The following is a 15,932-nucleotide window of genomic DNA, read 5'->3' on the forward strand; positions in this document are numbered from 1 at the left end:
TGCTGGGTAATGCCATAATCTTCCAGACCTATTTATATAATCAGCAACTTTCTCCAGGATTCTGGAGAAGGGGGACAATGTTTGAATATGCAAATTAATTTTGAGAATGAGGACCCAAGTTTACCTATTAAGAAATCAGGTTCTTCCGTACCTGAACCAGAGAAAGTCACGATGGCTGGGTAAAGATGCCTCTAGTGTTTATGTTAGATTTACATACAGAACAACAAAGTTCATACTAAGTGCTCCTTTACTACGCATCTTGAAATGCTGTTTTTATATTTTCATTACTCAAAAGAAATTCTCTTGTGTTCTGGCTGATCTCTCTGACCCAGGAGTTACTTATGACAACACTTTTTAAAACTTACATGATTGGAGATGTTGCTTGTTTCTAATTGTATTGTATTGTGCTCCAAGAAATTTATATATATATTATATATATATAATACATGTGTGTATACACATATGCATACATACATACTATATATATATATAGTATTTTATATATTATTATACATTTTTTCAGCCTTTTTGCATCAAATAAATCTTCATGCTCTAAGAGATGTTTTTTTCCTCAATTGGAGAAAAATGTGTTTTCTCGTCCTCCCAATAAGTTTTGTGTTATGTCAGTTAATGCTACACTGTTATATTTTTAGCTCTATTTTTTCTTCACTAATACTACTAGCTGTATGATCTTGGTCAAATTGCTTTCCCTCCCTGGGACTTAGTTGCTTCATCTGCAAAATGAGAGGATTGGAAAGGATAATATCCACATTTCCTTCTGGCTCTAAATCCTATGATACTTTGTCTATTTGACCTATCACTGACAGTGGTGTGGAGATGTCTAGTTATATAATATTATATAATATTCCTGGCTTATTTTTTTCTTGTGCTGCTGCCAGCTTTTCTCTAATATATTGCTATGATGGGATTCAGGATATAAAAATTCAACATTATTAAGTTTTTATTGGTCAATGAATCTTTGCCATAATAAATAGTAAAGGACTTTATAAATGTGAGCTATAATTGGTACACTAATTTATAGTGACCTTGTTTCTCTCATTCCATGATTTCTGCTACAAAAATCTACCTTATCTTTCTATCCATTCTTTAAAGGTCAACTCCAGTGCCATTTTAAATTGGCCAGAAATTGTATTCCTGACTCCTATTGATATATTTTGTTTTACATTGCTTAGATTTCCCTCTATATCCCCTCCCAGCAAGCCATGCCTTATAATAAAGAATTAAAAAAAAAGAATGGAAAATAGAAAAAAAATCAGTAAAGGTAGTATACTCCTGCTGGCATAATTTTCCTTTGTTTTTGTAGATTTTGCCCTCAAGTCCATTCCTTTCTTTTCTTTTTTTTTTTTTGAGGCAATTGGGGTTAAGTGACTTGCCTAGGGTCACACAGCTAGTAAGTGTCAAACATCTGAAGCCAGATTTGAACTCAGGTACTTCTGACTCCAGGGCCGGTGCTCTATCCACTGTGCCACCTAACTGCCCCCATTCCTTTCTTTCAGTGTCTGATCTAAAGTCATTCAAAGTCTAAAATCTGAAAATATTCTTTCCTTTTTTTTGGAGGGGGGTGACTTATAAAAAGTTTTGGTTTAAAGTTAAAAAACATTATAAGTAGGTATCTTGAGATCTAGTTTTGAGGACTGCTCAGAGATAAGACTCTATGTGACCTTTAGGCATTTCCACTGAGACTGTTCTTTCACTGGAAAAAAAAAATCCCCATTATTTACTTGTATAACATTACCTCATTGCTGACCAATCCATATTTTCCCTGAAGTCTCTATAACTGACAGAGTAGATCTCCTTGGTTTATTTTTTGAATTCTTTAGTTTCTCTTGATTTATGATGATATGTAACCCACAGCCCAGCATTCCAAGCTCTGGGCATATATGGACTTGGTTCAATCTTGCGGGTGGCCCTTAAAAGATCATTCTTTCTCTGACTCATTTTATCCTAGAGTTTCCTCTAGGAAAATCACTAAATATAGTTTGTGTCTGGGTTCCCAAAGCTGTAGGAATCAGGGTCTTCATAACCTGTACAATCATGCTAGGTAACAAAGGCATTTGTTTATATAGTATAGTCTTTATTTCACTCCTAGAGGAATCTTTTAAAAGTCCAAAGACTCATAGGAGTCCAGGAAAAAATACGGAAAATACATAAAGAATTCATAATAGCCCATAAAACTCAGTAAAATTATTCTCTCTCTCTCTCTCTCTCTCTCTCTCTCTCATGCTACTTTTCCACAGGGTCCTGAAATACTCCAGACAATACCATGCTGTAGTTTACACTGATGGTCTCCGATGGGGACAATTCTCTAACATTCTACTGAGTCTTTCTCTCTCATGTTATGAGAACACTCCAAAGGCTTGGATTCCCTCAGAAATGAAGCAAATATGGGACTTCTAAATGGACAACCCCTTTTCCACTGGACATACATTATCCTCATGTTAATGGTAGAAAGCAAAGTCCAAATCCATAATTCTTCCATATTAGGGCTTTTGGTCCCTTGCCATTGTTCTGCCCATCACTGGGAGTCAGGCATTTGAGCCTTTCTCTCTCCTAGAGTCATGTTGTTCAGGAAATTCCCCTTCTCTGTACAGAAGGCTAGATCCCCTATTTCTAGAACTTGAGGTTATTTTTGAGGCAAGCCTTTAGACTTAAGAACTTCCTCCCTCCCCCCCCAAAAAAATCTCCCTTCTCTGGATAGAAGGGTGAGATTCCATGATTACATTGACTAGGAAATAATTTTTTTTCTAGCTAGAAATCCAAATTCCAAGACTCTTTAACTTGTTCCCATAGGGCAATCCTCTCCCTCAAGAAACTCCCACCTAATTTAAGTAGGAGGTTAGAGTTAAGGGCCCATCGAGGGCTTCCCATTTCATTCCATGTGGGTAAGCACATGTTCTACACTAGGTCATATGTCTCTTCAAAGGCATCACTGAGGGTCTATCCAAAAGTTAACCTGTTCATTTTGTTTGTTTGTTTGTTTTTGCAGGGCAATGAGGGTTAAGTGACTTGCCCAGGGTCACACAGCTAGTAAGTGTCAAGTGTCTGAGGCTGGATTTGAACTCAGGTCCTCCCGACTCCAGGGCTGGTGCTCTATCCACTGTGCCACCTAGCTGCCCCGAACCTGTTCATTTTGACATTGTCTTCTATCTTTTTATCTCTCAGGGTCACTTCTCACTTGGGACTATTGCAAAAGCTGGTCTCCCTGCCTATAGCTTTTCCCTCTCCAACCCATCCTCCTAGTGACTGCCAAATCATTATTCCTAAAATGTGAGTCTGACTCATTATTTTCTTGTTCAAGAAGCTTTAGTGATTCCATGTTGCCTTTAAGATTAAATACAAACTTTTCTTTTTGGCATTGGAAGTTCTTCACAATCTGACTCCAGCCTCTCTTTCTACATCTATATTTTGTATTTTTCCTTATGTACTCTGTTTGAACTGAACTGGATTACTTGCTGTTTCCCAAACATGACATCCTCTCTCCTAACTCCATGTTTTTGCTCAGACTATCCTCCCATTGATGGAATTCTTTCTCTCCTCATCTCCATCTCATGGAATCCCCAGACAGCTACATGGTGCAGTGGATTGAACATTCAGCCTGGAGTTAGGAAGCCCTGGGTTCAAATCCAACCTCAGACACTTACTAGCTGTGTGACCTTGGGGAAGCCACTTAATATCTGTCTGTCTCAATTACTTCAATTGTAAAATAGAGATCATAATACCACCCACCTCGGGGGGTTGTGAGTATAAAATGAGACATTTTTTGTAAGGTGCTTGGCTATAGTAAGTGCTTAATAAATGCTTATTTCCTTCTTTTCTTCCTTTTCAGCTCAAGTCCTACTTTCTACATGAATCTATTCTTGATCCCCTCATTGTTAATTCTTTTTTTCTTTCTTCCAAAATTACTTGGGTTTCAACTTGCCTCTTTGGGGCATTTTCTTATCTATAAACACATTGTTTCACCCAGTAGAAGGGAATTTCTCAGAAAAGATGCTGTCTCATTGTCTTCACATCCCCAGTGCCTAGCAAAATGGCAGGCATTTAATAGGTAGGTATTTAATACATGCATGAATTGAATAAAAATCCATAAAATCTCAATCCAATACCTCATTGTGGTATGGTGATTGGTTTTGGAAGACTACATAAGGAAGACATGAGCCTTTCAAGGTTCCCATAGGCTCCAAAGGCTTTCAATACGGACCTGATAATGGGCTGTATATCTGTTTTCTGAACACTAGCCTGACTAATTTCAGGGATGCTCAGTGCCAGTTTGACCACAGTATGATGAACTCTCCAGCTAGACCCACAATTTTTAGGGTCCCCTGTGAAGTGAAAGGGGGGCTTGGGAACTGCACATCATTGGAGGGAACTACTCTTACCAGCTAAATTCCAGAGTCTTGGAGTATAGACATTAGAATGTCTGCCTCTGGGTGTGCATGTGTATTTGGAAAAATGATTTTGTACATTTTCCTTTGTGTTTGTGTATACATCCTTTCATGTTGGTATGTTTCTCGTTTCCTTCACTAAAATCCTATTCCAATGAGTCCCTGTACTGGGGATCTGACTTTGCAGGGGGCTCTCACCCATTACACCATCGGAGTACAAGCTCTGACAGGTCCAACCAAACCAGAGTGTCTTCAGGTATGGGCTTGGCAAAAGACCATCTGGTGGGTTGTTTCATTCCTCTACTCAAAAACCTTCAATGGCACTTCCATAATTTGATGAACTAATGATCTCACGAATACTGTTACTCCCTCTAGTGGTGCAGACCACAAATTATCCTGTGTAATTCTTGCTCATGTCTTCTTGTAAACCTTACATAACACACACACACACAGAGGTATACAAACAAATATACATACATATACGTACACATACATACATATAGATATAGATGATATAGATGATACAGAGATGAATATAGATATGGATATAGATATAAATATAGATATAGACTTAGATATAGATAGATATAGATTTATATTTAGATATAGATATGGGGGGTCTACCCAATGTGCCCAGGGTCTTCTAATTCTCCTGATATTAGGTGATTACCATGGAACATGTAGGCAGTCCATCAGTTATTCTGTGCTCTTTGCCACATGACTCACCCATTTACTTTCCTTTTAAATTTATCTTTGATAACTTATCTGCCCCTGTTTTCTTACACAGTTCTTAGAATTTAAGGTGTTGAAGCCCACTTATGTCTACTATGTATTGCTATATTACCTTTTAGGTGAACCTCAACTTAAATTCTTTGTACCTTGTCTTCCATGGCTCATTGACATGTAGAATCATTGCAAGAATATTGTTCCTCTGATCCAATCACTCTGGAGAGCAATTTGGAACCATGCCCAAAAGGCTATAAAATTGTGCATACCCTTTGACTCAACAATGCCACTACTAGGTCTATATCTCAAAGAGATCATAAAAAGGGAAAAGGACCCATGTGTACAAAAATAGTCATAGTTGTTCTCTTTGTGGTAGCAAAGAATTGGAAATTGAGAGAATGTTGGGGAATGGCTAAATAAGTTGTGGTATATGAATGTAATGGAATATTATTATGCTGTAAGAAATGATAAGCAAATGGATTTCAGAAAAACCTGAACTTACATGAATTGATGCTGAGTGAAATGAGCAGACCTAAGAAAACATTGTACACTGTATCAACAGTATCGTGTGATGATCAACTCTATTAGACTTAACTCTTAGCAATACAATGATCCAAGCAAGAGAATGCCAAAAGACTTATGGTGGAAAATGCTCTCCACATTCAGAAAAAGAACTATGGAGTCTGAATGCAGATTGAAGTATACTATTTTCACTTTTGTTGTTGCTTTTTTGTTATTATTCTTGTTTATTCTTTCTTGCATTTTTTCCCTTTGTTCTGATTCTTCTCTTACAACATGACTAATGTGGAAATATGTTTAATATCATTGTAATGTATAACCTATATCAAATTGCTTGCTGGTCTCAGGAGGTGGGGAGGGAAGGGAGGATGGGAGAAAAATTTGGAACTCAGAAAAATATCTTTACATGTGATTGGGGAAAAATAAAAAATAAAAAAAAATATATTTTAAAAGAGAATATCGTTCCTTAAAATGGATTTCTGTACACCAAAGAGCTCAAAGAAAGGAGAGGATTCATATGTAAATATAGTGGCTGTTTTTGTAGTATCAAAGAACTAGAAACTATGGAGTTACTCATCTATTGGAGAATGGCTATAAAAATTATGGCATATGCATGTAATGGAACATTATTACACTATAAGAAATTATAAAATAGATGGCTTCAGAGAAAACAGAGAAGAGTTATATGAACTAATGCAGAATGAAAGATGTTATACAATGACAAAAAACATATAAAGAAAAGGAACTAGATAAGCCTTGAGAACTTTGATTAATGCAGGGACCAACTATGATTCTAGAGGAATGATGATGAAGTATACCACCCACATCTTCACAGAAAGGTGATAGATTCAAGATGCACAATAAGACATACATTATTGAACACAGTCAAAGTGGGAATTTATTTGCTTGACTGTGAATATTTTTATAGGGGCTTTGTTTTTCTATTTTCAGTGGAGGGGTAGGTAGGTGAGAAGGCTAGTAGAAATAAGAATAGGCTAGTAAGAAAAGGAAACAAAAATAAAATCAAGAGAGTTCTCACTTCACCCCTACACCATAGGAATGAGACATAGCATAAGATAACACGCACACACACACAAAGTCTCAGGCTACTTAATTACTCTGTATAGAAGTAAAAAAGTATAGCTTCTATTCTAGTGTAACAGAAGACTGGTCGAAAAGAACTGTATCTTCAGAGCATGTATAGCATTCTCTGCCTATTGCCAAACTAAGTGGGGAGGTTTGGTCAACCTGCTTTTGGAAGTGTTTTCTACATCAGAGCCTGTAGGCTCTGATTAATTTCATTCATGCATTGTTTTGTTTGTTTGTTTGTTTTTTTGCTTTGCTAACCATGTGAAGAAGATGCTTTCCATTGATTGTTCAGCTAGAACTGAGAAAGGTTACAAACATCACTAACTGAATGATTTAACCCCTCTTTCTTGACTAGCTGTTTCTAGTGAGGAAGATATTCTGTAAGTCTCTGGGTGGGGAGAAAGGCTTTGGATATTAATCTTCCCACACAGGATGACTTGACTTGTGAATATGCGCCTTTGTTCTTTGCTTCTTTGTATGTGTTCTTTCCTACTCTTAGGTGAAGTTATACTGGATTAGGCTTCAACCCTGTGAGCTTCAAAAGGTCAGGTGAACTGTCAGAGGTCGGGTGACTGGAGTTGATACCAGGTTTTATGAACATCTGAGCCTAGTATATCAAAGGTATATAGCAAAGATCAGCTAGGTGGCTCAGTGGATAGAGCACTGGGTCTGGAGTCAGAAAGATCTGGACTCAGACACTTACTAGCTGTGTGACCCTGGGCAAGTCACTTAACTCCTATTTGCCTCAGTTCCTTGTCTGTAAAATGGGAATGCACTGGGGAATGAAATGACAAACAATTCCAGTTTCTTTGCCAAGATATTCATGGGGTCACAAATTGTTGGATATGACTGAACAACAACAACAAGCAAAGAGCATGCAAAAGAAATCATATGATTATCCCAATAGACACAGAAAAGACCTTTAACAAAACACAGCACCCATTCCTATTAAAACCATTAGAGAGGGCAGCTAAATGGCGCAGTGGATAGAGCACTGGCCCTGGAGTCAGGAGTACCTGAGTTCAAATCCAACCTTAGACACTTAACACTTACTATGTGTGACCCTGGGCAAGTCACTTAACCCCAATTGCCTCACTTAAAAAAAAAAACAAAAGAAAAAAAAACACTAGAGAGCAAAGGAATAAAAAGAGCTTGCCTTAAAATGATAAGTACTATTTATCTAAAACCATCAACAAGCATTATCTGTAATGAGGAAAACCCTTCCTAATATAATCAAGGGTGAAGCAAGAATGCCCATCATCAACTCTATTATTTAATATTATATTAGAAATGTTAGCTATAGCAATAAGAAAAGAAAAAGAAATTAAAGGAATTAGAAAAGGGAATGAGGAAACAAAACTATCATTCTTTGCAGATGATTTTATACTTAGAAAATCCTAGAGAATCAACTAAAAAGCTACTTGAAATTATTAACAACTTTAGCAAAGTTGCAGGATACAAAATAAACCCATGTAAATCATCAGCATTTCTATATATTACCAACAAAGTCCAGCAACAACAGATAGAAAGAGAAATTCCATTTAAAATAATTGTGGCCAATATGAAATACTTGGGAGTCTATCTGCCAATACAAACACAGGAACTATATGATCAGAACTACAAAACACTTTTCACCCAAATAAAGACAGATCTAAATAATTGGAAAAATAGTAATTTATCATGGGTAGCTGAGTCAATATAATAAAAATTTTAATACTACCTAAGTTAATTTATTTATTTGGTACTGTACCAATCAAACTATCAAAAATTGTATAGATATTAAAAAAATAATAACAAAGTTCATCTGAAAAAACAAAAGTTCAAGGATATCATGGGGATCAATGAAAAAAAAATACAAAAGAAGGTATTCTAGCAGTACCAGATCTCAAACTGTATTGTAAAGTGGTAATTATTAAAAGAATCTGGTACTAGCTAAGAAATAGAGAGATGGATCAGTGGAATAGAATCAGTACAAATTATACTATAGTAGGGGCAGCTAGGTGGCACAGTGGATAAAGCATTGGCCTTGGATTCAGGAGGACCTGAGTTCAAATCCAGCCTCAGACACTTGACACTTAACTAGCTGTGTGACTCTGGGCAAGTCACTTAACCCTCATTGCCCTGCCCCACCAAAAAATACCCCAAAAGAAAAAAAACCAAAACCAAACCAAACAAAAAAACAAATTATACTATAGTAAATGACTATAGTAATCTAGTATATGATAAACCCAAAGATCCCAGCTTTTGGAACAAAAAATCATTATTTGACAAAAAACTGCTGGGAAAACTTGAAAACAGTATGGCAGAAACTAGGTGTAGACCAACATCTCACACTGTTTACTAAAATGGGCACATGATTTACACATAAAGGATACCATAAGCAAATTAAGAGAGTATAGAATTGTTTATCTGTCAGATTTATGGGCAGAGGAAGAATTAGGACCAAAGAAGATATAGAGAGCAAAACAAAGTGTAAAATAGATAATTTTGATTATATAAAATTTAAGTTTTTGCACAAACAAAACTAACGTTACTAAGATTACAAGGGAAGCAGAAAACTGGAAAATAATTTTTGAAACAAATATTTCTGAAAAAGGCTTCATTTCTCAAATATATAGAGAACTGAGTCAAATTATTTTTGTTTTTATTTTTTTGTTTTGTTTTGAAGAACTGAGTCAAATTAATAAATATGGAAGTCATTCCCTAATTGATAAATGGTCAAAAGATATGAACAGGCAGTTTTCAGACAAAGAAATCAAAGCTATCTATAATCATATGTAAAAATGCTCTAGATCACTATTGATCAGAGAAATGCAAATTAAAACAACTCTGAGGTATCAACTCAAACCTATCCAAGTGGTAAATATAACAAAAATGGAAAATGTTGGATGTTGGAGGGGATCTGGCAAAGTTGGGATGCTAATCCACTGTTGGTAGAGTTGTGAAAAGATCCAACCATTCTGGAGAGCAATTTGGCACTATGCCCAAAGGGCTATAGAACTGTGCATACCATTTGATCGAGCAGTACTGCTGCTAGGTTGATATGCCAAAGACATCCCCAGAAAGAGAAAAAAAAGACCTATTTGTGCAAAAATATTTATAGCAGCTTTTTGTTGTGGTTAAGAATTGGAAATCAAAGGAATGTCCATCAATTGGGGAATGGCTAAACAAGCTGTGGTATATGATGGTGATGGATTATTATTGTGCTATAGGAAATGACAAGCAGGATGATTTCAAAAAGGCCTGGAAAGACTTCTATGAACTGATGTATAGTGAAGTGAGCAGAACCAAGAGAACATTGTGCACAGAGGCAGCAATATTATTTGATGAAGAACTGTGAATATTTTAACTATTCTCAGCAGTACAATAATCCAGGGCATTCCCAAAGGACTATTGATGAAACATACTATCCACCTCCAAAGAAAGAAGTTCTATTGATGGAACACAGACTGAAGCATGCTATTTTCCACTTTCTTTCATTTTTTATTTTATTCAAGTTTTCTTATACAAAATGACTAATATGGTAATGTTTTACATAATCATACATACATAACCTATATCTGATTGCTTATCACCTTAGGGAGGAGGAAAGGAGGGATAAAAATTGGAACCTATAAATAACTATAAATAAAAATGTTTATTACTTTAAGAAATAAGAGTACAAGTCATTCCCCAATTAATAATAAATGATACAAAGTGAAGTGAGTAGAACCAGGAGGACATTATACAAGGTAACAATATTATATTGATGATCAAACTGTGAATGACTTAGCTATTCTGAGCGATACAATGATCTAAGACAATTCTGAAGGTCTCATGATGAAAAATGCTATCCCCCTTCAGAGAAAGAAGAATGATAGTTTGAATGCAGATTGAAGTATACTTTTTCAACTTTATGTTTCTTGGTGTATTTTTTTTAGTATGTGTTTTCTTTCACAGTATGACTAATATGGAAATGTGTTTTGCATGACTGCATATGTACAACTTATAGCAAATTGCTTGCCTTCTTAATGAAGGGGTAGAGAGGGAGGGAGCAAATTTGGAACTCAACATTTTTAAAAAAACTGTTAAAATATTTTACATTTAATTGTAAAAATTAAAATATTTGAAAGAAGTGTTTAAAACCTGCAAAGGATACTGAGATAGAGCATTTAGACAGATAGGATGACAACGAAATCCATCACTTAACACAGTGGGCACTTAAGAAATGCTTATTGACTAAATGATAAGAGAATACAGAATCATGAAAGCCTATAGTGGAAAGGGTATCTAGGAGAGAGGGTGATCAACATCGTCAAAGGCTGAAGAGAAGTTCAAGAAATATGAGGATTGAGAGAAGGTTTTTCTTTTTTTTTTCTTTCTTTCTTTTTTTTTTTTTTGCTGGGCAATTGGGGGGGGGGTAAGTGACTTGCCCAGGGTCAAACAGCTAGTAAGTGTCAAGTGTCTGAGGCAGGATTTGAAGTCAGGTCCTCCTGAATCCAAGGCCAGTGCTTTATCCACTGCGCCACCTAGCTGCCCCGAAGGTTTTTCTTAAAAAAGGGAGACCACAAGGAATAAAAAGTGTATCTCCCATGTTTTCTTAGAGATCTCATGGGCGTGTCTGTGTAACCCAACCCCCAAAGTTTGCAGTGTTCTCCCTTCTTGACCCTCTTGCCATTTGGAAGCCCTGGATCCCTTCTAGGCTTCTAGAGGAGGTCTCTTCTGATCTAGCTCCAAGCTGAAAGTGCTCTCTTCCCATTGATCATCTGAAATTACTTTGAATTTATGTCATATATATGTATATATATATATACATACACATATTATATGTGTATGTATGTATGTATGTATGTATATGTATACACCCACACACATTTTGTATGTACTTAGCCAGTATGTACTGTTCCTCCCAAGTAGAAAGTAAGTTTCCTTGAGAGTGGGGAATGTTTCCTTTTGCTTTCTTGCCTTTTTAATTCTTAGGGCCTAACATAACTAAATTATGTACTGAAACCCATTTGAAATGGCTTGATGTTCTACCATTGGCATTATTCTATCTACGCAGTAGACCAAGAGGAGAACTTCATATATCTCCTTATGAAATGCTTTTTGGTCACCCTCCTATCCAAGCTAAAACTTTTTCCCCAGTTTATACATCACTGGTGGGAGGTGATACTTCTGTTGCCTCCTATATACAGGAATTACAGAACAGGCTACGTGAACTCCATGAGGCAGGAGCTGTGGTCCAGGCAGGACCATTAGACTTTTCATTGCATAATTTCAACCCAGGGGATAAAATATATGTAAAGAATTTTCAGAGAATCAGTGGAACCCAGCCCGCTTGGGAGGGACCTTTTCAGGTATTATTGACAACTCCTACTGCCATTAAAATTGGTGAAAAAGACTCATGGATTCATTGCTCTCATGTAAAACCTGCACCATGCATAGGTGAAGAGATTTCAGATAGAGGTAGATGCTAAAGAGCAAAAAACCCTAATGATAGTAATTGTTAAAGAGTAAAGATTTTAAATCTTACACACATCATTTTTTTGTTGTTGTTGTTTAGCCATTTTAGTTTTAATTGTGTCCAACTCTTCATGACCCCATTTGGGGTTTTCTTGATCAAGATACTGGAGCAGTTTGACATTGCCTTCTCCAGCTCATTTTACAGATGAGGAAACTGAGACAAATGGATGAAGAGACTTGCCTAGGGTCACACAGCTAGTAAGTGTCAAGTGTCTGAGGATGGATTTGAACTTAGGTCCTCCTGAATCCAGAGCTGGTGCTTTTATCCACTGTGCTACCTAGCTGCCCCCTCTTCTTTTTTTTAATCAAATTGACCAAAGGTTTATCTATTTTATTGATTTTTTTCATAAAACCAGCTCTTGGTTTATTAAATCTATAGTTTTCTTACTTTCAGTTTTATTAATCTCTCCTTTGATTTTTAGGATTTCTAATTTAGTATTTAATTAGAAATTAATTTGTTCATTTTCTAGCTTTTTTAGTTGCATGCACAATTCATTGATCCCCTCTTTCTCTATTTTATTCATGGAAGCATTTGGAGATATAAAATTACCTGAAGAACTGCTTTGGCTGCATCCCATGAGTTGGGTTTTTTTGTTTGTTTTTTGTTTTTGCGGGGCAATGGGGGTTAAGTGACTTGCCCAGGGTCACACAGCTAGTAAGTGTCAAGTGTCTGAGGCTGGACTTGAACTCAGGTACTCCTGAATCCAGGGCCGGTGCTTTATCCACTGTGCCACCTAGCCACCCCATCCCATAAGTTTTGATGTGTTGTGGTCTTCCTGACTCTAGAACCAGCATGGCCACCTAGCTGCCCTGTTATGTTATACATATCCTAGTAAGCACTTAACACTTGAATGAAAGTGACTTGGAACAGAGGAATAGAGTGGTAAGGGAAGTGAATCTGTGTTTAGAGAAATTAGTTTCAAATCCAAACTTTGGTGCTTATTTTATCTATGTCCCAGATTTAGTGCAGAATATCAGCAGGATTCTATGAAAGGAGTGCAGCATCTGAAGTCTAAAGATTTGGGTTTTAATTCTGACTTTGTTCTCTGTGACCTCAGGCAAGTCACTTAACCTGTATGGGCTTGAGTTTTTCCTCAGCTGTTAAAACAAGGGGGTAGGACTAGATTAGAGTTTTCCAAAATCTGAGATACACCTCTGGGAGGCGGGGCACGAAGTGATGGCCAAAACTATTGGATATTTTCTGCCGTGAGACCATACCTGCCAAGGAAGTGGTGACCAGAGAACCTGATAAGTTCAGGGTCACAACATCTTCAAGCAACAGCTGAACTTAGCTGCTGGGTCTCTGTGTCTTCCTCCTCTGAAAGATTGTGGGCTGGTTCAGGAGAAGATGGGGAGTCACCTCTAGCTGTGGAAACTTCAAAAAGCAGGACTTAACCTAGTCCCAAACTGTCTGTTTCATCAGCAGTTGGGAGCCCTGTGATCCTCAGGGCAGTTTCTTTGAGATGACCAAGGACAGAAAGTTGTGCTGCAGGTATAGGGACACCTGGCCCTTCAGGGTATGGGCTGCACTAGTGGACCAAACCAATGAGTCACTGGGCCGGTTATGGGGGAATTAGAGCAGGAAAGTGCTGGAGAATAGGGGCAGCCAGGTGGGGCAATGGATCAAACACCAGTCAGGAGGACCAGAATTCAAATTCGACCTCAGATGCTTACTAGCTGTGTGACCGTGGGCAAGCCACTTAACCCCAATTACCTCCCACCACTCTGAAAAAAGAAAGAGCCTAGCACTAGAGGGATGGTTCAGAAGATAGTGAATGCAGGCACACAGGAAAGAAACTGAGGACCCTGGATGCAGACAGGGATGCAGATAGAAGGAAAACATAAACCTTTGTGGGAGAGCACAGAAAAGGGTCTTGGGGAGAGTTGTGGAGAGTAGAATGTACACATTTGAAATGGACACTTTGGAGAGGCATCTCTGGAAGCAAAGATAATGTCCTTGTATAAGAGACAGGAGGGTAGAGGCTGGATTAGAGGCATGAATGGATATGAATGTGAGCTGGGAAGAGAGAGGAACAATGGAAAAATAAATAAGGCCCCTCCTCCCCCAACCACTGGTTTTGGAGCAAAAGGACCTAGGTTCAAATCTCAGTTGGGCCTCATTGTGCCACCCCCCCAAAAAGATAAGCCTACCGATAATATTAGTAAAACAATTATCCCATTCACGTCTCAATTTTCCCTATTGTGGTTTTGATATATCGTGGGTTGGCATAAGAAATTAAATGGCAATTTTGGGGGAGTGTTTGAGGAAACTGTAGATGACACGCAAAGGCCAGCTGAAGACATAGAAAAAGTGTAGAAACTCAGAAATGCATAAAATATATGTATAGTGTTGTATATTACATATTTTATCTCCTAATATCATAATCATTCAGATTTCTTCTCTGGTATGAAAGAAGGGCCAAGAACTTTTATGTGGATTTTCCAGATCATAGGGATGCCACCGAGATGTGGAAGGGATAATTATAATTGTAGACTGTTTTTAGACTGGACCTGTGATTTCATTGGTATAAGGAACATGGAAGAAACACCTTCTACCAATGCAAATCTACATCTGCAACTTAGTCTTATAGACAGTTGCCTGGAATACAGAGAACTTAAGAAACTTGCCCAGAGTCATGCAACCCCTGTGTCATGGGACTTGAACTCAAGTCTTCTTAAACTTGAAGCCTGCTTCTCTATTATGCCACACTACCATCAAATTATTATTGTGGGGGGCAGCTAGGTGGCACAGTGGATAAAGCACCGGCCCTGGATTCGGGAGAACCTGAGTTCAAATCCTGCCTTAGACACCTGACATTTACTAGCTGTGTGATCCTGGGCAAGTCATTTAACCCTCATTGCCCTGCAAACCCCCCCAAAAAAAACCAAAAAAATTTTTAAAAATTATTATTGTGATGGATTTTTTGGGAATCAAGTAAATTATGAAGAACTTAATCAATCAATAATTCCTGTTTATGTTGTACTATTTGATTTTATTATATATTTAAGATTTTTGTGCCATAAACAATATAATAAATTCTTGTTGGAAGACGCGTTCCCTCTCTTAGGGATACAAAGGCTTTATTATTATTATTTTTAAAAAGTGAGACCATTGGGGTTAAGTGACTTGTCCAAGGTCACACAGCTAGAAAGTATCAAGTGTCTGAGGTCGGATTTGAACTCAGGTCCTCCTGACTCCAGGGCCGGTTTTCTATCCACTAGGTATATAGCTGCCCCAATATAATAAATTCTTTTTTTTTTTTTTTTAGTGAGGCAATTGGGGTTAAGTGACTTGCCCAGGGTCACACAGCTAGTAAGTGTTAAGTGTCTGAGGCCGGATTTGAACTCAGGTACTCCTGACTCCAGGGCCAGTGCTCTATCCACTGCGCCACCTAGCTGCCCCTATAATAAATTCTTAACTTTATTTGAATAAAATACAAGTTAAGAAAATTATTTGCATAGATCGCTTTATGAAAAGTACGAAAAAGGGGGGAATTGGAAACCACTGGCATAGATGCTAAGGCACCCACCTCTCTCTCCCTTATAGCTCAAAACTCTATGAGTACTAATGAGATCACCTGGGACAAGCTGGCCTCTGAGATCCTTCACAGGTCTACATTTTATGGTTGCCTGTGCATCTGTTATGTTCTTGTCAGTCTGTCTGCTGTGGTCTATGTCCTTGTTTTTACACAT

Source organism: Dromiciops gliroides, chromosome 2, assembly GCF_019393635.1.
Source record: "Dromiciops gliroides isolate mDroGli1 chromosome 2, mDroGli1.pri, whole genome shotgun sequence".
Lineage (NCBI taxonomy): Eukaryota > Metazoa > Chordata > Mammalia > Microbiotheria > Microbiotheriidae > Dromiciops > Dromiciops gliroides.